Genomic DNA, 27,064 nt, shown 5'->3' with positions numbered 1-27,064 from the left:
TGGATGCAGAAAGGGGTTTACAACGGCTTGTTTGTAATTCTTGGTATTTCCTTCATTACTAAATACAAATTGGATTTTAACATGTCTTGATACAAACAGATTCTGAAATCTATGGCAAAGATCTTAATCATGAGTGGGATTAAGCATCTCTTAAATGGAAAAAGGTTCATTTGGAGGCAACTCAATAGCAGATACGTGCCACATCTCACATTCCTGCATAAAAAACTGATTTTCTTAATTGCACTTCATATTCACCAAAGCAAAACAAACAAGCAAAAGATGTCTTTGGCAGGACACCTTAGCTCTAGTTCCTACCTAGGCACTGCAGTGAAAAGCTGTATTAGGCACAGGACTGAACAGATTTAACCTTCAGGCCTTTGTTCTTCTCTCTCACAAGCACACTTGGATTTTGTGTCACCTGAAGTATTGATCACATCTGTTACTGCACTCATGCAGAACACTGACTTGGTGGAAAGGGTGGAGGAAGGCACAGGAGAGGAAGAGGCAGAGGGTGCAGTCCTTACCTTGGGGCCTCATCTTTACAGAGATACCCCACTATTAAAGCGCTTAAACAGCATGACAGCTCCCCAATATTTTTCACCCAAAAAGATGTTACCTCAGAATTAATTTGATTAACAAGCACCTGCTAAGATCCTGCTGGAGCTGAAACACCCCAAAATGGTGGTGACTGCTTGCTTTACTCATTAGACTCACAATGCCTGAAGGTGTGCCCTTTGATCCAGTTTTATACTTCTCAGCAGGCCTCCAACTTCTTTTCTTGCAGCTGTATGAATAGAAATGAGCAGAAATTACAAAGAATGACCTTTCTTTTGGTCACTGTTTATAATGGCTTTATATGCTTGAAAAATTTCAGAATCATTCACAGCTGAACATAAACCACACAGCAGAAAAGGGCAGGAACAGGGAAAAAAAAAGAAGGAAAAAAAAAAGAAAACACTGACATTTCATTTCTTTTTTGGCAAAATCTCCAAAATTTGGTAGAAATGTAAAATACAAAAAGTGGGTGGAAAAAATAAACAAGCCTGACATTAGATAATTTTGGAATTAATATAAATATTTTTTACTCTCAAAGTACAAGTACTCCCTTGAAGATAAGGCAGTTGACATTTACTGTACAATGGGCATGAGCGTCACCAAGCCTAATATTTTACCCTAAATATTCTCAAAGAAGGAATAATCATGATAAATCAAAACATCGGTTACTAAAAAGCAGTTTCTCTCCTATCACTGGTGGTAATGATATGCAGGGGCTTCTCCAAGCATCTGTACAGATCAGTGGAATGAAAAACCTTACCTTTTAATATTTTTTTCCCAGAGTTTCTTATAAATAAACATATTTGCAAGGATTGTGATCTTAGGACTGAGCTTCTGGATAAAACAGAGGATTCTCAGCTCTTGCTTTGTTTTATGGCAGCAGTTTGGAAAAGAAGCAGCTGAAAACCATTCTGACACACTGCCACTGAATGAGTATTCTGCTCATCTATGCTGTAAAGCTATCTAAAAGTCATACATTACCTATTAACCTATTTTTCATTATCAGCTGCTACTAAATATAATGTTTTTCATGTTGTTTTATTTTGTTATCACATACTAACTTCCACTGAAAGATAAATCAAGTCACAAATTACTAGAAATGGAATGGAAAGAAACATGAACAAATATCCAGACAGAATCAATAGCTGCATCAACAGGTTGTATGTCCTGTGAGAGCTTTATTCATGCGTTCTTCACACCTAGAATAGGAAAACTTAATATCTCGACCAATTGAAAATTTTTTATTAAGCTTGTCACTTATGTGTTTAATCTCTCCCCTTAATAACTCTTTTTTTAAAATGCTTGAATAAGAAGATGAGGCCAGGCCAAGCACTGCAGACTGTTGGAAAACAGTGTTTCACAGGATGGAAATATTATTACCTGAAAGAAAATTGTATTCCAGTAGTAATTGGTAAAACATTATTTTTCACATCATTAGATCATCTATGAAACATTACAAACACCAAAAAAAGCAATGTGATAGTCATACCAGTGGGATGGAATGTTGTAGGAAAAAAAAACAGCAAAAAAAACTCTCATAAAATGTCTTCCAATACTTCAATTTAATAAATTTTATGATTCATAGAGTATAAAATAAAGAAACATTAAGTTAGTTTGCTTAGTCATTCTGTCATTGAAGAAAGCATTCTCTCAAATCCACAATGAAACAGTGGCATACAAATATTTTGGAAGGGTAGCATACTTTGTACTGAAGTAAAAGGAAGCTACATAGCCTTTTGTTGAGTATTCAAGGAAGTAAACGCAAATACTTGATTGATGTTTTAATATGAAAGAAGACATATTTGCAAGTAACAAGAAAGCATTTGAGAATGTATTTTCTCCTCAGCTAACTTATATCAACAGCTGAAGCTTGTTAATACCCAATCCTAAAGTAAAACTTCTATATTTAAAACCTTATGGTTTAGCTAATATGAGACTAAAAAATAAAAACTTCATTGAAATAGAAGCTCCATCTGAGGAGGAATGATTAATTCATCTTGCTTGCCATTTAATCATAAGGAAACCTAATGGCTTTGTAAATTTGAAAATCAGTCCTCTCTCTGAAAATCAGAAATTAAACAAATTAAAGCCTCCCTCACTATCAAGTTTTTTTGGCAAAGCAATATGCGAGAAAAGCTAATGGCCTTGAACAGACTACCTCACCAAATGATACCTCTAAGATTAACCTGCCATGTGGCTAAAGAATCACCAGGTTAGAAAAGCAAAATCATGCTCTGTTAGAAAACCAAAGTAGAGGCAGTTCAGGAAAGGTCTTATCAATTTCAGCAGAAAAATACATTTTGGTCTATCACTTTATTTCTGTAACATTTTAGTGAATGGAAATTATATAAACCAATTGATACAGAAGAAATTAACACGTTGTTAAATTTAAAGGTGACCATGCTGTCCAAAATTAATGCGTGAAATAATTCATCAAGATTCAGGCCAATAAATCTGGACTGCTTATGTTTTTTTCTGAGTTAATTAAAAAGGATGACAATATTCTGACAGCAAAATTATTTTCTGAACTAAATGGCATCTCACAGAACATGTGATCTACTTTCAACATGCTTAAGAGGAAAAAAAACCCGAAACAATACCCAGAGAAGCATAAGACATGAGTTCAAAGTTCTTAAAGAGGATTTTTTGTAACTACTGTAGTTGTTTTATTTGCCTTCTGGTAGCTCAGATTTTGTCCGATATAGTGGCAATTATTTGGTGCTATATTTGCTACTGGAGCAGCAGTGAACTGACCTAGAGAACAATATGGTTTTCAGTGTATTCTGCCTCAGAATTTTAGAGGTATTTAGTCACATGACAAATAACAGTGGGGCAGCTAAATACCTCTTAAGGGCCATGATCAGAACTGAACTCTCATCTTCCAAATTCCCCAGAGACATCTGAGGACAACATTCTTTAGATAGTGGTATGCGACAAATTAGGAATTCTAGTTATAGGAGAAAAAGGGTTCTATATGAGCTTCATCTTAGGAAGTTTTCTTATTGTGTTGAAAGTGATCTTACCAGTGTGTTATCTACAAATAACCAAAGCACTGTATTAACCTTTATCAGCACAACCCACACTAAAAATATTTGAGCTAAATTCTTTTAAAATTCTCCTTAATTATTCTTGGCAATCTTCAGTATTTAAAAGGGAAGTATTTTAAATTTTCTAATTATCTATACCTTCTTTGTCTATGTATTTGGTTTGCTTGGCCAGGTTTTAGTAGCAGGAGACCTACAGAGGTTGCTTTTGTGAGAAGCTGACAGAATCTTCCTCTAAGTCCAAAGGCAAAGCCAGCTGGCTCCAAGATGGATGTGCCATTGGTTAAGGTCAAGCCAATCAGAAATGGTGATGTCTCCTCTGCAATAATGTATTTAGAGGGGGAAAAAAGTTATTGTGCAGATAGAGTTGTGGCCAGAGAGGACTGGGGTGAAGAAATGTGAGAGGAATAACGGTGTGGACACCTAAGATCATTGGAGAAAAGGAGCTGTTCCAGGGGCTGAAGCTGAGATTGCCCTGCAGCCTTTGGTGAAGACCATGTTGAAGCAGGTGCCTCCCTGCAGTCCATGGAAAGGAGATTTACTGGAAGGACTTGTGACCTGTGAGGAATACATGCTGGAGCAGGGTGTGCCTGAAGGACTGCACCCTGTGGAAAGGACCCACTCTTGATCAGTTCATGATGAACTGTAGCTTGTGAGAAGGATTTACACTGAAGAAGCTTTTGGAGAAAGATTCCTCTCCCCAAGCAGTGGCAGAACCAATGTGGGATGAACTGACCATAACCTGCATTATCTGTTTCCTTGCACCACTGGGTCAGAGGAAGTAGAGCTACGAAGGAGGGACAGGTGGGCAAAGGTGTTTTTAGGATTTGTTTTACTTGTCATTATCCTGCTCTGATTTTGTAGGCAATAAATTCCATTAATATCCCCAAGCTGATTCTAAGTGAGATCCTACTGACTTTTGCTTACAAGAAAAACAGCAAATGTTACGGGTTTTATACATATTGTCCAAGGACATAGAGAAGTGTTGTTTTCAGCTAACAAGTAGAAGACTGAGCGTGTACAAGATGACATGATGGTAGGTTAAAAGGATGCAACTTTAACCAGCTTAGAAACAGCACATCTTGTTTACAACTGACTGTATTCAACAGAGAGCTGTTAAGTATGAATTATTAAACTTAGAGCACTTCAGAAAATGTAATTGAACATGGAAGAATAAATATATAAATTATAGTCTCCAAGAAAATAAATTTAACCTTCTCCTATTTCTAAAATGTACATAAAATACAGTATTAGCATACAATTTAAAGGTCAATTAGCAGCAGTAATACACCAGTTTTACGGAGGTTAACCGTGTTGGGATCTTGAAAATAAATAACTTTTCACACAATTTTACAGACTTCTGTTAAAACCATGCTCCTTCAACTTTTTTCTGTTTTTTTCTCATCTCCTAATTCCCCTTCACTTCTTTTCTCCTTTAATAAATCTTTTTTGTTATACAACTTCTCAGTCTCTAAAAGGATAAGATATCTGTGGCACTCCCTCTATTTGAGTTGCAAAATCAGATTTCAGGGACAGGTTTTGTAAATAGTAATACTGGTAGTGCTGCCTTCTAGATCCACCTTCAACAAATTTCTCTACCACTATTTACGTGTGGTCAGAATTTTCCTCCTTTTATAACAGGCAGGCAAAAGACATAAAAGCAATACTTACTGCCCTATGTTTTCTTCCACTGCATGTGCATTCTAGGAATATAATATTTTCATATTCTATGAGTTCTAAAAGAAAAGCTTTTCTAGAAGCTGTGACACCATATAGCAGAAGGATAGAGTGAGACAGTGGACTCTGTGCCACAGGAAGTTAATAGTGAGTTGGGAAGGAGAATCTCATACCTGTAGGAACTCAACTACCTGTGCTGAGTAGGAAGGAGTTGCTAGTCAACAATATTTGAAAGACATTACATTACACTCAGGTGACAATCAGGGAGCCTTTATCAAATAACTTTTGTTATTTGAAACTAGGTCATAGAGTCTAAGTCCTCACATAACTGCTGACAATTAATTTAACAACTTTTTCAGCAACCTCAATCAAGACAAAAAGAACTACAACAACACACCGAGTAAAATCCCCTCTCTCTGGTTATCTGATTACCAAAAGTTTCCTTCAGGACATTTTTTAAAGTCACACCAGCTGTATTAGCCATCAAAAAGCAAGAATAAGAAAGCTTTAGATGTTAATGAACTGTTAATTCAGCATTTTTCTTATAGCATTGGAAGCAAAAGAAGATTGTTGACTAAGCAAAGAAAATTCAAGTTAAGGTCAGTCATAAAACCTTTCCGATATTTAGTATGCTATCATGCTCAACTTTCAAAACATCTATCAATTATGTTCAAATCATGTCAAAAGTAATTATTAAATGAGATACGTGTTTAGATAGACTTTAAATCCCGGTTTTGATAAAGTTCCAGAGTCTCCCTTTTTCCTCGCTTTCTTTTTTTTCCCTTTCATCTGTAAGAAATTGCACAAGCTCACTATGCAATAAGCTCAGTAAAATTCTGGAAGTAACAAGTAAAACATGTGTGAAGCATCTTAATTTTCTAGGCACATATTTAAAAATAGATACCATAACTTTAGGGACAAAATATTTTTGCACATGGAGAGGGCAGATATGGCTACCAAGTGCTGAAATGAAGTAGAGGAATAAACACTTTTAGATCAGAAAGCATATTTATAACAGAGTTAGCCACAGAAAGTAATCTGATATATTGAAATGTAAGAAAAAAGTAGCCTCTGACTTTTTATTTCTAATTGATGATGTTGATTGGCTTGAATGCTGAACACAAGTATTGGAATGGAATGAGCAAAGATTTATTTTCTGTAAAAAGGGCAAATTTGAGTATAATTTTTCATTCAAAGCAGGAGGGCACTGATTTGGAAGAAGTACAAGCCTTACTGAATAAAAAGAAAACCCACGCAAAACAACATAGCATATGTCCAAACATTTTTTAGGAAAACAATGACAAACTATGGAAAAAGACTCTCCAATAAATTGTCCATGACAAAATTGTAAGGAAGTAAAGACAAAAAAGAAAATAGCCAAAATACAGTTGAATCTTTTAAAGAAAATTACATCTGTCAGTGACAAAGATAAAAATAGAAAAGGGTCAGCAGGAAAAGGAAACAGAAGAAAAGTGATACTAATGGACACTCAGAAAGGAGAAAAGATAGAGGTTAATCTATTCCAATTGCCAAAGGAATAATTTTGCCTCAGACTTTTTTTCAATGTAACTTCTATACAGGAAAAAAAATAGTAACCACACCAAAGAAACGACAACAAAAAATAATTTTGTGGCAAAAGTAAAAATATCTGAAAGGGAATAAAAACTTAGATTTCAAATTATAAAAAAATTAGAGTAGTCCCTTAGTTTCTGTCTTGAGGAATGTAGTCCTTTAAAGAAACATCATTTGAAATTGAGAGTCCAGTACTGTAAATGAATGATGGAAATGTTTTCTGAATGATGAGAAGGAAACACAGCACTGTAAACACATCAGAAATATGCACATAGCAGGCCTTGGTGCTGCATAATGGCCAAGAACTTATTTCTGAGAAAAAAAATTGCCAAATCCATGTAACTCTGTGGATCCTTGAGTAAATTATAAAATTATCTAGCGCAGTAGATACACTCCATATATATTCTTTGGAAATACACGTATATGTATATTTTCTGTCAGCTGATCTATTAGATCATCACCGTCAAGTCATCCCAATCTGTCTAGAGCTACAAAGCACTTCATGCAGTTCCCTATAGACGAGTGGACTTATATTCATTAGAAATTATGAATAGCCAGGCAAGAGGAATGAGACAAAAGTTGCGTTGAACAGATCAGACTGGGAAGAAATTAAACAATGATTTCCCTCAGTCATTCTTCCTGTGGTAGATATGTTTAATATTTTCATTGGAGACTTTCATGCAGGAACTAAGTGGACACCCTGAAATGTGGAAGTGTTAGAAAGCAAAAAGTTTTACCCAGACCTAATCAGTAAATGGAAGAGTTGGATGAACTTGGGAGCTAAAGCAATTGAAACATATTAAATTAAAGAATACGAATTCTAAAGATAAATGCTTTAAGATTAATAAGAACTTTTTTTCGAGCCTATAAATGTAATTGTATGCAAGAAAGGAAAGGAAAACTTGAATACACTGGTGAGTAACAGGATGGCTGTGACATGGTTGAGAAAATAATAATATCCCAGAGTGCATCAAACAAGGAATTCTCATTACAGACAGGAAAATAGTACTCCCATTTTGGAACATATTGTCATGATCTTACTCAAAATATTGTAAACAATATGACTCAGCTAATAAGCATAACATTTACCTGAATTTGATACGGAAAAAGATGGTAAGGATGACTCTGAAAATAGAAATATACCTACAAATTCATGTTAGAAGACATAGCAAACCAGGTGGAGTAAAAACTACCTTCTTTATAAGTGTGAAGATGTAAGAAGACAAAAATGATCTGCCTTAGAAGACAATGCCTGTCCATGACCAGAGGGATATGAGGTGGTCATGAATAATGTCATCACAATCAGAAAAGCATTTCTAGGTAGGGTCTTGGGATAGTATTTCTAATGATTTTGACTCTAACACTGAAATTGAAAAGATTAGAGAAAAAAGGATTACATAAAAATCCTAATTCTCATGATGAAAGATTATATGTACTCAACTCATTTAAATTTTCAAAGATTGTTGAAATAAACACAAGGGCTTCATTGATCAAAAATGCCAACCCTGCTTTTTAGTACTACACACAATTTGTATGTCACCATGACTGCATCCTAGACAAATAAATTTGCTTTTGTTTTGGTGTTCCATCTTTCATTCTTCTTCCCAAAAAACACTTGGAGACTGATCACTGACTACAGTACAGGTTCAAAAGTAGCTCTAGCAATACTGATAATTTTTCAAGTGTCTACGTGGTATTTCATACTTAGATACTGAAGTGATCATCATATATCATTAGAGGAATAATCAGGAAGTAATCAAAGACTGACTGCCAGAAAACACTGGAAATTTGTTTCAATTTGTTTTCAGTCTCCTTACCTAGATAGTTTTATCTGACAAATGCTCATATTCTTCCTGTAATCTAGGACAGTGTCAAAGTCCTTGATATTCTCACCTATATTTCCGTGCATTTTTGTAGCTTTTGATCTGATGTTGAAATACTGAAATCTTCAGTTGGTTGAAAGAAAACACTATTATGATTTTTAAGTTTAGGTCTTCCAGTGCCTGTCCAAGAAGATGCCATTCAATCTACAACTGGCGAGCACTGACCTCTATTGCTATAGAACTTTTTTCCCCCTTTCAATATCTCTTTCCTTACTTATTTGCATTTATTTATGCATTTAAGCTATGCTATTGACTTTTTTCCCTATATGATTACAGAAGTAATACCCCATTTTGTGTAACCCTTGTTTGTTGGGGTCTTAAAGAAACATTCTGTAATTTACAATTTTGACATTGCAAGGAGCAAAATTCTAGAAGTTAGAATGCCTTAAACACTGCAAATGTACATATCTCTAAAATCACTAGTTTTAGTTAAGCTGATCTAAATTTTCTTTTTTTTTTCCCTCTTAACTGAAATTTATCTCACCTTTTCCAGTTTCTCTCATTTCTGGCTGAATATCTAAAGCTGCCTGTTATCGTTCCTCTGCTGTATGTCACTCAAGATCGCTTTCCCAGGAGTTAATTGGGAACAAACAGCTCAGGCTGGCAGCGATAGCCTCATGATATTTGCACGCAGGAATATTCATCACTAAGTTTTCAGGACTGATGCTGCTCTATTTATATAGACTGAACAGAAAAGAGCAAGAAATCCAGAAGACCTGCAGTATTTCTCTTTACAGGAATCGAACTAAGAAAAAAGAAAAGGAGGTTTTGTTAGATTAAAATAAAAGGGTAAATTGAGATTAAGGAAGGAGAAAATCGTACATTTTAATACTGAAAGAATAAACAATTTCAATCAACAGTTTTACTATATTTATATGCAAAATAAATACAGACTAGTCTGGAAACAGACTTGTATGATAATATTAATTTTTATTACTATTTTCATTCTCCACTACTTTTTCTTCTCTATCATGACAAGACAGTAGCAGGAAATTGCTGGATCTATTTTCTCAGTTCTTTTTTTATCTGTTTTAAAGCATTAATTTTTACAAATCAGCTTTATGAAATACATATTTTTGAAGTAAATACAATTCATATACAGAAAGCAGAATGACTTAAAATATTAGATTCACTCATAGCCACATCACGCTGCATTTAAATCAGTAATGCATCTGTTTCCCCTAATTAGGGAAAGGTCATTGTAGAATAAAAACAATTATTCAAGTGAAAATATTTCAGATATATATTATGTGCTGTGTGTTAAGAATTCAAAGTATTTTTGAAGCTCAGTAGCATTTAGCCAGCTATTAAAACCCTATTGACACGGGAAGCTAAGAATCAGGGAACAGACAATTTAAATGACTTACCCAAGGCCACGCAACAATTCAATTCCAGTAACAAAAATAAGATTCCATAATTCCAGTCTCCTCTGTACCTAGCTATACTTCATTCCTGCCAAGAATCTGTCTTACAGACAAGTATCCTTGTTCTCAATTGTGAAGTGAAATGAAAGGAAATGAAGTCACCTTGTGTGATTTTATTAGATGACCTGTCTTAATGAAATATTGAATCCTCTAAAGATGGTGCATAGGTTTTATCTTTCTGGTCCTAAAAATGTTAATAACATTCTTTTACTCTTTCTTCTTTAGAAATTTTGGAAATAACAGAAAAGCAGAAGTGTCAGCAGAGGTATATATTTACAAGGCCATCTTTTACAGCAGGGTAGATTTAAGACTAAAAGAAAGCAGATGTGATAGCAAAGGACTGACTGCATTAACAGCTTAAATACAAAGTAAATGGCATATCAGACAGAAATGTGAAGGAAGTGAAATACCTTCTATCTAAATATACACATGCAGTCGCAGCTGTTTCCGAGGTAACACAATGTGCCTTTCTGAACAGTAATTCCCCAAAGCAGGTGTAACTTTCAAGGGATGAGTAGAGCAGAGAGACATTCAGAACCATAGCTTTTCTAACAGCAGCAGTTAGCTATTTCAGGTTATTCTTTTCCTTGACATAGGCTTTTTTAATTATTGCTAGCATAAGTTTGCCAGGAAAATAAGTTCAGTCTTCTGACAAACTCTGTGTAGGCTTTCTGTAGGGTGATCTGTGGTTCTGTATGTTAGCAAAAACAAGAACAAAAACATGGTGGTAGGAAACCAAGAGGAGCAAGAGGAAGTACAGTTTTAAAGGTTTCACTGCCTGACAGAACAGCTGTCTATAAATCTTCTGTACATCTTTTACCTTTGCAAAACCGGATAATAGCCAGCAGTGCACAATCCAACACAGACAGGGAATCCAAATTTTTTTACTGCCTGAATTACTGAAGCTTCTGTAATTTCTTATAGCTTTTCAGTTTGCATGTACAATGCTACTATTATGATCATACCCACACTTCTTTGCACACAAGATAGTGATTACCTAAGGCAGTGTGGAATCAGACCAAGAAAGGCAAAGAGGACTCTTTCCTTATAATCAATGTTTAAGTGAGAAAATACTGAATAAGAAGGAACACATGCATTTTCATGAGTACTCACTTTTTTCCCCCAACTGTTTTCAATAGCATTAAGCATTTTTTAATTAAGAATTCAGACAGGTGTTAAAATATTCAAATGCATAAAATTTTCCAATGCATTCAAATCCATTTAAAATTACATTTTTGTAGCATACCTGTATAAAATGCTACTTGCTCATCTCTGCAGAAGTCCTACATAAAACCTATACACATATTTAGAAAACGAAACTCTTTCCGTATGATTTTGGGGCGCTATAGCATACCTCTCAGTACTTTGTTCAGAGTGCTAGGGGACTAAAATATCTAGCAATGCCAAGAATGATTATACAACATCTAATTAAAAGATCTGGTAATCTTTCATGGTCTTTGAGCACATCTTGCTGCACCCTAATCAATTTGTCACATGCTCAAAGGAACATTTACGATGAAGGACTGCAAGTTTGCAATTTCAACAGCGTTTGTATGCTTGTTATTGCATATGACCCCCCACAAAATGTTTTACAAGATGTGATCAACTGTGTGTTTCTCATTCATCCTCAGATTTTTTATTCAAAGATTGAAAGTAGAGGTCTACAGCAAAGAAAGATGTAACTGGTGGCTTTTCAGCAGTGTAATGGAGAGCAATCATCCATCATTTATGTTCTTCTTCTCCCTCACACAGTCTTATACATACGAGGTAATAACTGCAGTTTGGATGAAACTGCAGCAAATACAAAACATCCAGGTTCTGCTGTAATTTTGATAAATGACAAAAATATATTTATGTGATTACTTTCTAATACTGCATCGGTATTTTACATAAGAAGATGATGTCATTCAAGGAAACCTTGAAAATCTGGAGAGGTCTGTTAAGACATAGATAAGATCATGTTCCACAAATCTGTTAAGAATGGCTATAGTTCAGACTAAAGGCCCTGTAATCAAATGTGAAAAATTGATTTAGAAGAAATTTAGCAAGTAGAGGATATGCTGAAAGATTCTCAAAAAATTTCTTAGGCTTGAGCTGGGAATTGTATTTCCAGGACACAAGGCAGATGATATGTCCTAGTCTGTACTACCCAGCTGAAAGATGAGAATGGAAAGTGCTTTCACATCTCCAGGCATATATGTTCTTCCTGCCTTTTATCCCACTCATACTTTGCTTTCCTCAAAACCAACTACCCATTGCTGTATCAACATGCTTCACTTTAGAGACTTGATATTTTTTGGTCATGAGAAGTTTACTTGTCAGAGAACCAAGGACCATTATGAGTTCATGCATATTCCTCAGCTGCCACATCTGACCAGGCAATATGGCTTACTTGTTGGCACAGTTTGCTTACAAACTGTGCAAAAAACCAGGCTATTTCACTTTGAGACATGATTTTAATCTATTAGTTGACGCTATTAGTTGAGAGGAAATTGGTTCTGCAACTTTCATTTCTATGGAACTGCAGTAAAATCATTAAGACTGGTGTGAATGGAGAATTAACAGGAATTTTCTGCTATAGAAGCAATGGAAGAAAAAGCAGAACACTAAGCCTATAAGAATAGCATGTGCTGACAGCATGTAGCATTGATTTTCAAAACATCCAATTCAATAGACAAAAAACTGAGTAAATTCTGAAGGACTGCAAAGGTTGAACAAGATGGGGAGATTAATCTCTGAAGAGTCCAACAGACACATAAAAAATGGAAAAGTAAGTCACTCACCTAAGAAAAACTGAGGAGGTGATGAGCTGATGTTCTTTGGAACCTGCATCATCCTGGGGCCAACTACTATTGTACATGAACCTTGGTCACTGCACACTGAAGAGAATGCTAAACTACAAAAGTCTTGCTGCCTGTAAGTATATGAGCATGGGTGTCAATGTGGCCAATGCAGTTGGGTCTATTTATTTATTTATTTCCACTTTGTTTCATTTTTAATAAAATCATCTTTCTTTTCTACCGGGCCTGCATTAAGTTTTGCTACAATTTTTCTACTAAGTTATGACATCACATCCTACCTTCTCTGTTTTTGTTTCATTTTTTTATTTTTTATTTCATCACATATTTTCTTCCTGCATGAGCTAAAAACAAAACAAGACAAAATAAACACCCCTCACCAAGAAACCCAAATAACTAATCAGTATGCGGACCCTAAAATTTGTTTCACAGATAATACTTCACAGACACAGAGGTTTAGAAGAAAGATTGCCAGAAGCTGAAGCACAGCCAGACAATGAACAAATTGCAAAAAATATTCCTTTAACAGAAATTGAACAAATACCTTCTGTCAAGAGTATACAATTTGCTCTGGCTTTTTGTGCTTCACAGATCTTGAATGCCTAAAAATTCTGTGGAATTAAGTAAAGGTCCAGTGGAGTGGTTAGGTTGACTTGGCAGTTACATGATTTCTCTATCAATGTAATTTCCAAAAAAATTAAAACTGTATCAAAGGCACAGATTCATAAGGTAGTATTTACTTGTTGGTTTTCAAACCAGAAAAGCATGAGGAATTAAATGCATCTACAACGGCTTTCACAGTTTTAAATGCAGTTGTCATCTGCATTGCCAGCCAGCTCGGAAGGCAAAGGGGCAGCTTTTGGGGACACTGTTCAAAGCAGCTTTTCGGGACACCTTGTTTCCAAACGTAGATGTACAAATAATGTAAACTCTATAGTAAGAATAATTGTATCAGGTCATGGAGGATGCACTCCAAAAACGGGCTGTCTGTCATTCTTACATTGGAAGTAGACAAAACAGCTCCATATTGGTTCCAGGAATACAAAGTGAGAGTAAGTAAAAAGAAATACCTCAATTAAATGCCTATTTTCTTAAAAAAACCAAGAAATAACTGCAATTTCTACCAAGTCAGGTAGTTCAAGCTCTACAAGCTATAAATGAAGTCTGTATGTGAGAGTCTCCCATTTAATTAGCAAGTGACAGTTTAGAATGTTAGCAAAGAGGTGCCTGTGTGTCTAGATAATTTCAAGGTAGTCAGAGCCTCCTGAATATTAGTTCAGTTTGGCTATCACTGCACAGTTAGCATTCTTCCATACTGGCCATTAGTTTAAACACAGCCAGTCTTCGATTACTCAACAAAAAACAGGGACAGAGAAAAGGAAAGAGACAAAGGTAGGAAGAAAGCATGAAAGGGTTAAGAGATAATTCCAGAGTATTTCAACAACTAGGATATTCACAACGGAGGAGGGTAGAGGATGGAAAGGGAGTCAAGTGCTGTTGTTTTTAGTTTCATCTTTTGCTTAGACATATTAGTGATTCAGTTCTGAATGATGTCTGTCTCTTGATCAGTCATAACAACTCCATTTTCACTGCCTTGGAAGATGCCACTGACAACCAGATCTACTGACCAGGCATAGGTTTAAGTCTGATATGCTGAAGCTGTTTTATGCCATGTAGAATAAAAAACCAGCTGAAAACTAGAGAGAATCTGTAAGCCTGAAATTTGTAGCCAAAGAAACAACTGCAGCAGCATTCCCCAGCTGAGCCTATTACTGTTGCACAACAGTGATAATTACTAAATTTTTATATTTATCGAAAACTCTGACCTCATAAAGATCCAGCTGCACCTTTATCTAAGTACAATATGTAACCATTTTCTATAAATATGGTTATTTGGTGGAAGTATATTTTAATTATTAAAACACAGGATTAAGATAGAGGAATTTTTAATTATTTATTCTTAATACATAAAAATTCTGCCTTTTAGGAAAATCAATCTCACTCATTCCCATTGTCACTGAATACATCACTGATCATCATTTAGTGATTTTTGGCCATGAGGGCTACAGAATGATTTTTTTTTTTGCAGTATGTCTTGACAGGAAACAAGCAGATTATCAAAGTTTTCGATCACAATGGCTTATGTGCATAAAAAACGACTATGCAGGCTATAATGCTGGAAACACTGGCACCAAGAAGTCTGTCAGTGGTGTGGAGCTGCACAGGTAGAATAAGACTGAGACATTGATTCATATGAGAAAGGTGGAACACTTCAATTATTTATCTGCAAACAACTGCAGCAGCAGCAAACCCCTGACATAGCATAAGATGGTTAACTTTGAACTTGGAATAGATCTTATAGTCACTAAGGTACCTCAGAAGCAGAAGGCAAGTTGTCAGTAATTAATGGCTTGTGGATTTAAGAAAAGAGCAAGGTGTCAGCATTTACACAGTGAAGGAGAGGAAAGTACGAGGGACTAATCTAGCTGACAACTAGGGAGTTTTGCAAGTGTTTGCAAGCAGCATCTTAAGAAATATTCATCTGAAAAATTACTTTACTTATAAATAGATTATGGCATCTAAAACTCCACATGCCTTTTATTGTCACTTTGGGCTGCTGGTCTTCTTCCATCTTGTTTAATAAGATTTACCTTAAAATGTTTGTCCTATTTTAGCAACCGCAGCACCAGCCAAAGTGAAGAAAAAACAACCAACCCCATTTTTATGTCAGGAAAACCTCTCTCTTTTTATCAGTCCAAATGGTTCCAAAAGTTTTTTTTTTGTATAGTTCATGATGTGTGTGTGGCAGCAGTGGCTATATATAACACAAATACACAAAACGGGTGAGGTGGATTTCAGTCTACTGCTGACGTGCTGCCTCCTTTTATCCCTTTTCCCTCCTTGAAATAAACTGCTAAGCTTTCAAATGCTGTCCTGTCTCCATGAAGTCATTTGACCAAAATGGATCATAAACTTTTCACCTGTTAAAACTCTTCTTTTTTAAAACAACTCTGAGAGAAGCCAACACAATAAAAACTAGCATAAGTCACAATGTCATTCAGAGACAGGGAAGGGAAGAACTCAGGTATCTAAATTGCTGCTTAAAATGTCAACAATTAAAAAGAATTGAAAATAATTTAGGACCTCTCATTTTCTCTTTCCTATTCAGTGCTTATTTAATTTCTATAACAGTACTACATTAAGTTCATGCACAGGCTGAACACATGTGGAAAATGACCTGGAGTTTCTTTCCTGATTATTTGGCAGGAGGGTGTTGGGGCTCTGTGGCAGCTGGGGTCATCAAAGAGCAGAGCCTGGCAGCGGGGCTCACCCCAGCACCCCAGCCAGGAGAAGGCAGCCAGGAGGGCACTGGGGCAGCCCCAGCCCCTGGCAGTGGGCACCTCTGTCTTGTTGGAGCCCAAGGCAGTGCTCTGGGGACAAATGCAGACAGAACAAGGACAGCGCTGCTTCTGATCATCATCTCAGCCTGGCCATCCTCACTTCCAGAAAAGTCACACATGGAAAAACAGAAGCTTTCTGAGAAGCTGTGTGCCATGAAGTTTTGATAGCAAATATGATTTTACCTCAAGAATACAAGCAAAAAAAAAAAGAAAAAAGAAATCTGTCCTCCTTGCTTTTAGAAACCAGTGTTCATTTCTTCTGTTTCCCAGACAGGATTTTAGCAATTAAAAATCAAAACATTTATTCTGAAATTAAAATGTATGAAGAGAATGCAGAACAAAAAACACTTAGTGGACGAAATTGAGACAAGGCTGTCGTGACAAGTAATATTCTTATCTAGAAAAAATAGTGTATTTGTGCAAACTAAACTTTTGAATCCACCACCAATGCTTTGCATCTGAATTCAAACTAAGACCAGGCTGGTAGTGACTGCCAGCAGCCATACACCTTCCCCTGGCTTCTTCTTCTGAGTGGTCCCTCATGCAAGTTTTGGGGGCCTCAGCTGTTACAGTAAATGCTTGTAGGCCACTGGTATATACCAGATGAGTAAAATGATCTGGGATAACGACAATCCTTGAGAACTACCAAATGCGGAAAGACCTACATCAAAATGCACCCTGAATTTAACTTTTGCTTATTGGTTTTAGGGCATTTGGACTTTATTTCTCTCAAGCAGAAAAAAAAATGTTAGGCACGGGAGAAGTAAGAAAGGTATTTTAGTCTGCAGAACAGGGAGGAGTGATTTTCACCTAAGAAATGTTAAGAACTGCCCTAGGGAACAATGGGGCAAAATACATGCAGCATTAAAAGAATAGACCTATTGAGCCTTTTAGTTTTAGTCATGCTTTCAATAATAGTAATTACAAGAATAATAATTTTTTTTTTCTTTCGATACACAATACCAGCTGCTGATAACATTAAAGTGATGCCTGTGTTGGAATCAGAATATGGAACATTCCTTAGCAATACCTTATCCTCTATGTCTATGAGATATTTGAGCAATGTATTTTCTCTAGTGTATATTTGCTGCCTCATCAAGTCTTCCTCACTTTTAAAATGTAAACTACTTTCTGCTCTCCTTGGATTCCTTTAATTTATTTCTGAAACTTCCTTCTGAGTCAGAGCATTGCCTCCAATCACCTGGTATGCTGCCGGGCTTTTATTTCTTTTGTATATTGTGTCAGGTACAGACACACTTAAAGTTGCCCTCGTCAGCATAACTCTGAGCATTACAAGCCCAAGTTGTACGGCACAAGATTTTTATTTCACAGTACAGGCTGGAGTTAACCTAATCTCTTTTAAAGATGATTTACGGCATAGCAGACTGGTGAATATGGGCTAAGCACTCAACCTTACTCAATCCAGAAAAAAATAGGAATATCTATAAGTACATAAAAATTGCCAAAAGATTGACTTTTTATCTCAAGCTGTTGAAATTCATGTTTATAGGTTTGGAATCTCCCAGTCCCTCAACTATCATTACTGATAGTTATTCAAAATTCAGGCGGTCAAGACTATAAGCAATTTGATCTCAGTTTGAATTTAACCCTGCTTTCAGTAGAAAGCTTGGCTCAGTGAGCTTCAGAGTTTTGTTTGAACCAAACGTTATCTGGGCTTCTATGAATTACAATGAACTTGATACAGACAGGCCTCTGTTCAGTAGTGAATTTAATGTTGATTCTAAAAGCCTCATGACCCTTCATAATTTTAAATTTATTTTTATCTGAAGTTGAAAATGAGTCAATGGAATTCTACTTGGTATTTAATCTGATACCTTGCTTCATTTTGTTGATAAAGTAACATAAGAATATAAAATCTGAACAATTAGTATATTCAGCACCCTTTTCTTCTTCTGATTGCCAAGTATTATATTACTTGGACATTTTGTCACATTTCTTCCTTTGCCCCTCATATTGCTATTACTATTCTGTGAGCAGTCACCTCCATTTCATGTTACTGGTGAGAAGAACAGCTGTCATTCACAAAATCCTTCACAAAGAAATATCCTTTTGTGAGCTGTCATCCCAACAATTTTCTTAACAAGCTATTGATTTTTTTTGTTCATTTCTCTTCACATCATACATAGAAACTTCATACTTTTGAAGGTGCTGTAACTAGGAAGAAAATGCAGCAGGTATGTTTTGCACTAGGTTTCCTCTTTTATACCTTCAGCTTCATGTTTCTGCAAGTTTTAAGTCCTTTCTATCATTATCTTTGCCAAGCAATCAAATCTCTCTTGAATGCATAAGTCTTTAGAAGCCCTAGAGATACTGAAAGAACATTATTTATTTCTTTGGGGACCAAACTATAAATCATAGTCCAGCATTACTTTTTAAAATTTATTAAAATTCTGGCAAGAAATATTTATGCAAATGACTACTGACCAAAAACACTAACCTTAAGTATTAACAGTGGTAGGTCTGGGGCAGAGAGTTTCACAGATTTCCTATCAAATCTCTCCTAATTAACAAGTGTTCAGAATTATTTTTCAAAAACCAAAACATTTTCAAGAGACATCTTGAACAGGGTGGGTAGTGGTCCTCAGCCAAGATAAGTTCATATTTGTGACTGAATCCCTCCTCTAGTCAATCTCTGAACCCACAACCTCTCCCTTTTTAACATATTCCCCTCTGGTATGAGTTACACAGATCTTGTCATAAATTTTTAACTCTTCAATTCAGTGCTCCTAAAAAGATTTTAAAAAATTCAAATAATTTAATTGTTGAATGCATATTTGATTTTATACATTTTAACTAATCCACACATACATTAATACAAAGCAGAGAGCTTCTTGTCTCCAGGTACTCTGTGCAATCTACTGTTAAAAAAGGAATCACAGAGGAGAGGAGACCTCAGGAAATGGACACTTTGGTCACTCCTGTTTCCAAATGCATTTTATAGCCATTTTTCTTTCAATCACCCCACACAGCTGCAGCAGAGACTCTCTTCCTTGCTATTCTTATTTCTCCTCATTCATATTGAGTAAGAAATTTTACACATGTCAAAACTGACAGTCTTCTTAATTACATCTACTGTAGAAAATTTAATTTTATTTGCCTCTTTTGAATAACTACATTTTTCAAAGACTATGAAGTATATATACAATACATACTTCAACAAGACTATGAAGTATATATACAATATAGGTCAAGAGTTTATGATTCTCCAAAGGCAGAGAGGCTGAAATTATTGAATGAAATAGAGAAATTAAAAATTGAACACAACTAACATTTTAGTCAGAGAGTGTTCCAATACATCTTCTGAATCATTAAAGTATTTCAAAATGAAGAAAAGAGGAAAAATGGAATATACACACATGCACACAAACACACATACCTGCAAAATCTCAAACACACCAACCAAAAAAACAAACTGAAAAAAAACCACCACAAAAACAACAAAAAAATCCTAATAAAATACCTGGTGAATAAAGAAAGAATAATGATAACTTCTGTCTGGACAGAGAATCACAGAATATTCTGAGTTGGAAGAGGCCAACAAAGGTCATTGAGTCCAGCTCTGAAGTGAGTGGCCCATACACATATTGAACCAACAACTGTGGCATTATTAACACCATACTCCAATAAACTTATTAGAGGAATTAAAAAATGTTTTTAAGAAAGTTTTAAAAGCTTTCCCCAAAGACCACAGACAGAAATATTTTGGAGTTAGTGACCCAAATATTAAATGAATGAATACAAACTATTATTTGAGTGACGTGATAGCACAATATGGTGATAGGGTATTTCTGAAGCCTGTGATTAAAAAGTGAAAATAAGCGGTTTCTGTGACTGCTGGTTGCAGCTATGTATATGTGTCCGTGGATTTAAAGAACAGAAGCAACTCTCCTGCTGCGGGTACATTTTTGAAGGCTAAAGGTTAGTATCAGGTAAGGTGCCTCCTAGAGGTCTCTCATCAGTCAGTTCTTCTTGCCTTTCTCATTACAAAATCTAACACCCAAACAGTTCCCAAAATCACAGACTTCACAAACTTCCCAGCAGAAATCAGAGAACTGTAAAATAGCCTCTTTGGGAGCTGGAGAAACTTTAGATGGTTTTTTGTTCAGGAAAATTTCAGGCTGTGAAGAGTCTTCATTTTTCTGCCAATTGTTGAAATATCCTTTATCATTTAATTCATAAAATTATTTCACTTATAAAATTTCATTAAAACCCCTACAGTTTTACTTTAAAAACTTAACCAAATTGGATTCAGTCAGTAAGAGAGAAATCCAGCAATAAGGAAGGGATTGTCCCACTCTGCACTAGTGCAGCCTTGCCTTGAATATTGTGTGCAGTTTTTGGCCCTGAGATACAAGAAAAATATCAAATGATTAGAGAATATCTGAAGGAGAGCCGTGAGGATGGTGAAGGGTCTGGATGGGAAGCCACATGAGGAGTAGTTGAGGTCACTTAGTCTGTTACACCTGAAGAAGTGAAGGCTGAACGGAGACCTCAGTGCCATCTACGGCTTCCTCATGAGGGGAAGAGGAGGAGGGGGAGACATCTCTTCTCTGTGGTGGCCAGTGACAGGACCTGAGGGAATGGCCTGGAGCTGTGTCAGGGCAGGTTTAGGTTGGATATCAAGAAAAGGTTTTTCACCCATAGGGTGTCAGGCACTGGAGCAGGCTCCCCATAGAAGCGGTCCCAGCACCAGCCTGACACAGTTCAAACATTGTTTGGACAACACTCTTGGGGACATGGTGTGACTCTCGAAGATGGTGCTGTGCAGGGCCAGGAGTTGGACTTGATGAAACTTGTAGGTCCCTTCCTAATCTGCGTATTCTGTAATTCAGTGGACCCAGGTCCTGCATCACAGCATGAGATTAGTGCTCATCCTCAAAGCTTCAAGTGACATAAGATTGTGTGGCCCCTTCCTCCATTAGGATTAGACATATTTGGGCATGATGAGCTCCAACAATGATCCTCTCAGCACCTCTTCAGAGAAGACATACAGACCTCTACATTATCTCTAAAGCTACATTTGTTCTGCTTCTGAGTGATTTTTTTAGGATACCAAGTGCTATCTATCTATTTTTGCACAGCTCCTTCTTCCCCTTTCTGTCTCTGGTGGTATCTTCTAAAGCTGCTATATCCCTTCATATTTAGCCCATACCGATTTTAATTCCTCTGACATGTTAGAGTTAAGCACGTTCACTTAAATGGAACAGTCACCTATCCTTGGCCTAGAAGAAATAAGGTCACAGACAATAACTTGAAAAACAACAAAGATTCTGTAATTGGCTAAATAATGAGCAGTACAAATCATTGCCACAAGAAGATACGCTTCACTTGGTAAACTAGGACAAGAAAAATATTCCTTTGAAAACAAAACAATGCAAGCTATGCATACAGAAAGACTATTTTAGGAACAACAATACCAGAAAGCAAATACTCTAAAAGGTTAAGAAGAAAATTAAATAGGAATTTGCAATAGCCTCCAATAGCATAACTACAAGAAGTAATTAATGAACTAGGAAAGAGGTGTAAAGAGGTGCCTGTTACAGAAAGCCACACCTTGAGAAGGGTCCTAAAACACCCAAGCAATTTTAAAACAGAAACAAAGCCATAGAATATGCTGGTTTGGAAGAGATGCATCAGGATCCCAGACTCCAGTACTTGACACTCCACAAGACACCCCAAGAGTCATACCAGGAGCCTGAGAACATCGTCCAAACACCTGTTGAACTCAGTTATGCATGGTGCTGTGATGACTTCCCTGGGGAGTCTGTACCAGGGCTCAAGCATCCCACAGGCAAAAAAACTTTTCCTGAAATCTAAGTTAAACCTCCTCTAACTCAGCATCATGTTGTTTTCTTGAGTCCTGTAATTGGTCATAAGAGTGAAGAGATCAGTGCCTGCCCCTCCTCTTCCCCTCATGCAGATGTTGAAGACTGCAATGAAGTCTTTGCCCAGTCTCACCTTCTCCAAACTGAACAGAACAAGTAACCTCAACCCTCCCTTGCCCAGCTGGTGATGCTGTGCCTGATGGTCCTCAGGACATGCTTGGCCCTCCTGGCTGCAGTCCATTTGCCATTGACCAGGACCCCCAGGTCCCTTTCCACAGTGCTGATCTCCATCCTTACATTCCTTAATCTATACACACAACCAGGGCTGACTTGGCCTAGGTACAGTATCTGGCACTTGCCCTTGTAAAACTCTGTACAGCTGGTGATTGCCCATCTCTCTTGTCTCGCTCTGTCTGCAGGGCCTCTCTGCCCTCAAAAGAGTCAACAACTCCCACCAATCCAGTGCTGTCAGCAGACACAGCATTGCTTTGAGCCTCACATACAGGTGGGCAATGAACCTGTTAAAGAGAGTTGGGCTAGGCAAGAGCCCTGCATAGCCCAGCTAGTGACAGATCACTGGTCTGATGTCACCCCATCCACTGTAACCCTTCTGGCCTGACCCATGAGTCAGTTGCTCACACATCACTTAACACAGTTATCCAGCAAAGCTTTTCGTACTGTCTCTCACAGGTTCCTTCTGGACAGTTTTTCCAGAAGAAAGCTGTGAGAGACAGCATCAAAAGCTTTGCAGAAGTCTAAGAAAAATCCATCTGCTGGCTTTCCTAGATCAACTAGGTGAGTTACCCTGTTGTAAAAGGAAACCAGGCTCTGTTGTCATTATATTGCAAAGGTCCCATATTGTTGTCTCCTTATTACACAAGTTTCATACCTCCTTGACATTTCTCATAGGCAGCTCCTCTAAGCACTGACACTTCCTTCTTCTTGCAGCAGCCAACTGACTCCAGTCTCCCTCTCAACCAACCAACCCACTCTTTTATAGCACTCTCCTCATTGGCTACAGCTGTGGCCTGTTAAAGTCAGGCCTGTTCCTAATGGTCTAGTAATTGGCTCAGCTGCAACTCCTTAGGGGTAAGATTACTTTCTATACTACCTTTATTTTGTTATATTCTATCCCCCTACAAGGTTTGACAAGCAGGACTTTACCCTAATGAACCCATGCTGGCTGTGACCCGGCCTTAAAATAATAATTCTATGTGTAGTTGAAAAAAAAAACATATACAAGCTCTCACAAAAAACCTTTGAGTTTTAAACTTGAGGCAACTTGAAAGAGTAATTTGATCATACCCTTTCAGTATTTATATAGCTGTACTTATATCTTAGGTGTACTTGTATGCCTTTGTAGTGATTTTCATTCTAGTAAAGGAGAAAATTGTGTCACTATTCACTAGACAGTTTGCTGGATGTGTTAACTTTATTTAATTAATTTAATGCTCTGCCATTTAAATGACAGGATCAAGTTTTTGAAAAGGACATTGAGAATGGCCTGCCATGTGTAGAGGCCTGAACTAACTGCTGGCCATCCCAAAGGAGTACACTGTTAGTACCAGCATAGCAACCGGTTTTGAAGATGTGGAACCTCTTTTCCGTACTGGAGAAGGAGAGGAGGGAAACTGCAGCTTGGATGAGGATCACGGTTGTCCGCTTTTGTGACTGTGACAGGAGCTGGTTCAGAGAAACAAACCAAAGCAAGATGACACCCAGAGTCCCAAAGGCAGAACAGAATTTTTAGTGTGCAACAGTTCTGTGGGTCCCGACTCAGGAAGAGATCAGTTGCCATTTGGTCTGAAGAGGACGTAGACGAAAACCTGAGTAACTGGAACATGATGAAGACTTAAAATTTGTATTTGAGGCAAGAGAACTACCAAATTTTCAGATCATGAAGAAAATCTAGTTCATCCCAAGTCTAACATACCTAAAAAAATTAGCATTACTTTTAAATTATTATAATTCAAAATTACATTTTTAATGGAGAATGTTGTCAATATTTGTATTTAAACATCTCACTGTAGCTTTCAGGAAATAATGTGTAATTTTTAAATGTTTGGAATAATTTTCAATCTCTTCCGTATTGACTGAAGTAGTTCTTAAGCAAATGTTTGCATATGGAATTAGAAAACTGTATGTCTGAATATGTGCAGCAATTATATTTGCAGCACTGTACATTTCTGGACATTTATACCATTGAGATTAGTTGCCTCAAATATTTACACTTATTATTTCATTTAAAATGTTATCAGAGACACTTCAGTTATACTAGAAATCTATGCTATGTTATTAGTTCATACACATATACTATGACCTTTCCTTTTTTATCCATCTGCTTTTACTTCATTCTACTCTGAAGAAGGGTAATTAAAAATTTCATAATATTTCATTTTACAACAGCTATTTTTACAAGTGTGTGGGATGATGAGGAAAAACTTCGTTGCTTTGAGTGACATATCTTTTATTTCTGTTTCAAAAAGCACTCTAATCACATGTTCAAAAACTAGTCTGAATTCCAGGAATGTTTTAACTTCAAGATGTGCACAACTGTCTTCCATGTCAGGACTAACAATTATGTTAATGGAAAAGTATATTGATATATAACTTGGACAACATTTGTGAGTTTCTCAATCTAACCAAAGAATGTCTTTTATTTTCTAAAGTTCTATGAAATTCTTTTGTGTTTCTCAATGAATTACTGCAACTTTGAAACATACAGTTTTGGAAGAATAGGCTTGGGTATATTGTTAAGTATGACATTTTTGGAGATTTCAAATTTGTGTATCTAATGAAATGAAGGTTACTTTGATGAAGTAATGATTTCTGCTCTGATCCCATATTCATTAAAAATAAAATATGAGAGTTCTTCATGCTGAACTGTTTTTGTTTTACTGGCTGAAGTACCTTTGGTTGTTGAGCAGGGCTCATGGGGCACATTTTTTTTTGCACTTTGACCACTCAAGCTTCAAACACAACTGCTAAAATTTATAAGAGATCCCAAATCAATGACAAAGTTACCCTTTCCATGAACCCTAATTGGATTCACAAATATTTTTAAAGTTTTATTTTTAATATGCCATTTATTGGCTTTACCAGTTATTAGCTTTTCTCTTGAAAGAGGAAAGTGGTTCTAAAATCTGTATTTTGATAGTGTGATTCTTTGCCAAATATGGCTATAACTGAGAATTTTCTAAGACAAAACTCAGCATTGCTTAGGTGGTGACTCAATATGAGTGAAATATTAAAGGAACACAAGGTCAATGTCTCTTCACTCTGATAAGTGCTTTGATGAAAAACTCAGACAAATATATATGTGGATGTATTTGTGCTTTCAAAGCAAATGAACTGAACAGAGTGGAAAAAGAAAATGTTCTTCCAAGGAAAAGAAGGCTAAAACTGCTTTCATCTGCAGTTTGAGATGAAAGGTAGCACAAGGACAATAGTGTTTTCATTGGTGTTGCTCTTCTCCCATTAGAGCTTGGCCCCACAATGCTTCATTTATCAAGAATGTATTATGGGAGACAGTTTAAAAATATCGAAGTGATAGATATTCTTTTCCTGTTGTATTTAGAATAAATGACTTACTGCAATACTGGAATTGTAGAAGAATTTAGTTCAGAACTTCTGAGAAAATGAACTTAAGAAGCCCTTAAAGCATTAATCTATTTCTAAGCCTTTGCAGTATTTTTGTTAAAATACTAAGCCCATTTCAAAAATCATCGTCCATATTTTTCTAACATTTTTGTGATATGAGTGACAAATGCACATTTTCCTCACTGCTGGTCCATTTTTCAGATCTTTGTGTATATCACAAATCTCATTTCTGGAATAAGAAGTCTATAGTTTTATCTGCTGAACACAAGTATTTACAGACTGAGTCTCATTAATTATACATCATGAAAAAAGTTTAGTTTTACAAATTACTTGTGATACCTTTATAATGATTTCTGCTGCATTTACAAGCATTTTTTCTCAGTTAAACCATACCAACTAAGATACACATACCAACACAGCAGTGTAGGAATATTCTGGGGAGAAATCAGCTGTAATATTTAAGAGTATGAACCTTTGTGAGGACATATATCTCTCTACCATCAAATTTTACTGTGTATCTCATTTGAAAGTGAAATCATGAGACAGAGACTGACATTAAAGGTACACACTGTAGTGCTGGGAGCTGAGGGTGCCCTGTTAAGGCTGGTTCCACAAAAGCAGGGTCAGGCTGAAGGGTGCCAACAAGGGTTGGCCTGTCAGCCACAAGGTTTGACTTCAGACATAAGCAAAGGGCAGCTCAGACCAGACAGCAAAAGTAGTCTGTTTTCCTTCAGATCACCCATCAATCCCTTGGAGATGAGTCCGTAGAAAAGAATGGGTAAGTATTAAAGATGGAGGGAGAGACCCACCTTTCTTGATCAGCATCTGACTCCGTTTATTCACTCAATCAATCACTTTTTAAAACCATGTCAATTAAGTTCATGCATATTGCAAACCCGAGCTCACAATAGGTCAGAGATAACACACCAACTCCTCCTTATGTTTCCAATACCAAGATTTGGGTTCTCAAAATTATTTTTGCTTTCCCAAAACAGCCAAAGATAGAATATCTACTTGTTATGAGAAAGCTGCCTGAGAACTCTGGTATGCAAGGTTCTCAAGGCCTTCATGTTTGTCACTTTTACTTGTAATTAAAAACAACCTGAGAACCTCTGCTGTTTATAGAAACCGGCTGTGAGAATTTTACTCCTCACAGCTGCCTTCTAAGCCATTTCTGAAAAAATCTCCAACAGATAAGGCTCTTTAAAGACAGGGATTCCCTATGCACATTTCTCAGTGTCCCTTTCTGGAAGCCAGCCCACCA

At 36.5% G+C, this 27,064-nt stretch overlaps 1 long non-coding RNA gene across 1 annotated transcript; it reads right to left on the bottom strand.

Annotated features, from left to right (window-relative positions):
- Positions 1 to 23,160, bottom strand: LOC135443260 (uncharacterized). The gene is made up of 3 exons (XR_010438922.1): positions 23,090 to 23,160; positions 644 to 784; positions 1 to 418 (listed from the first exon to the last, which is right to left on the bottom strand). It is a non-coding gene; the product is annotated as an uncharacterized LOC135443260 (long non-coding RNA).
- Positions 23,161 to 27,064: the final 3,904 nt, after the last annotated feature.

This window comes from Zonotrichia leucophrys, chromosome 2 (assembly GCF_028769735.1).
Source record: "Zonotrichia leucophrys gambelii isolate GWCS_2022_RI chromosome 2, RI_Zleu_2.0, whole genome shotgun sequence".
In the NCBI taxonomy this organism is placed as follows: Eukaryota; Metazoa; Chordata; class Aves; order Passeriformes; family Passerellidae; genus Zonotrichia; species Zonotrichia leucophrys.
This window is presented reverse-complemented; position numbering and strand designations above follow the sequence as displayed.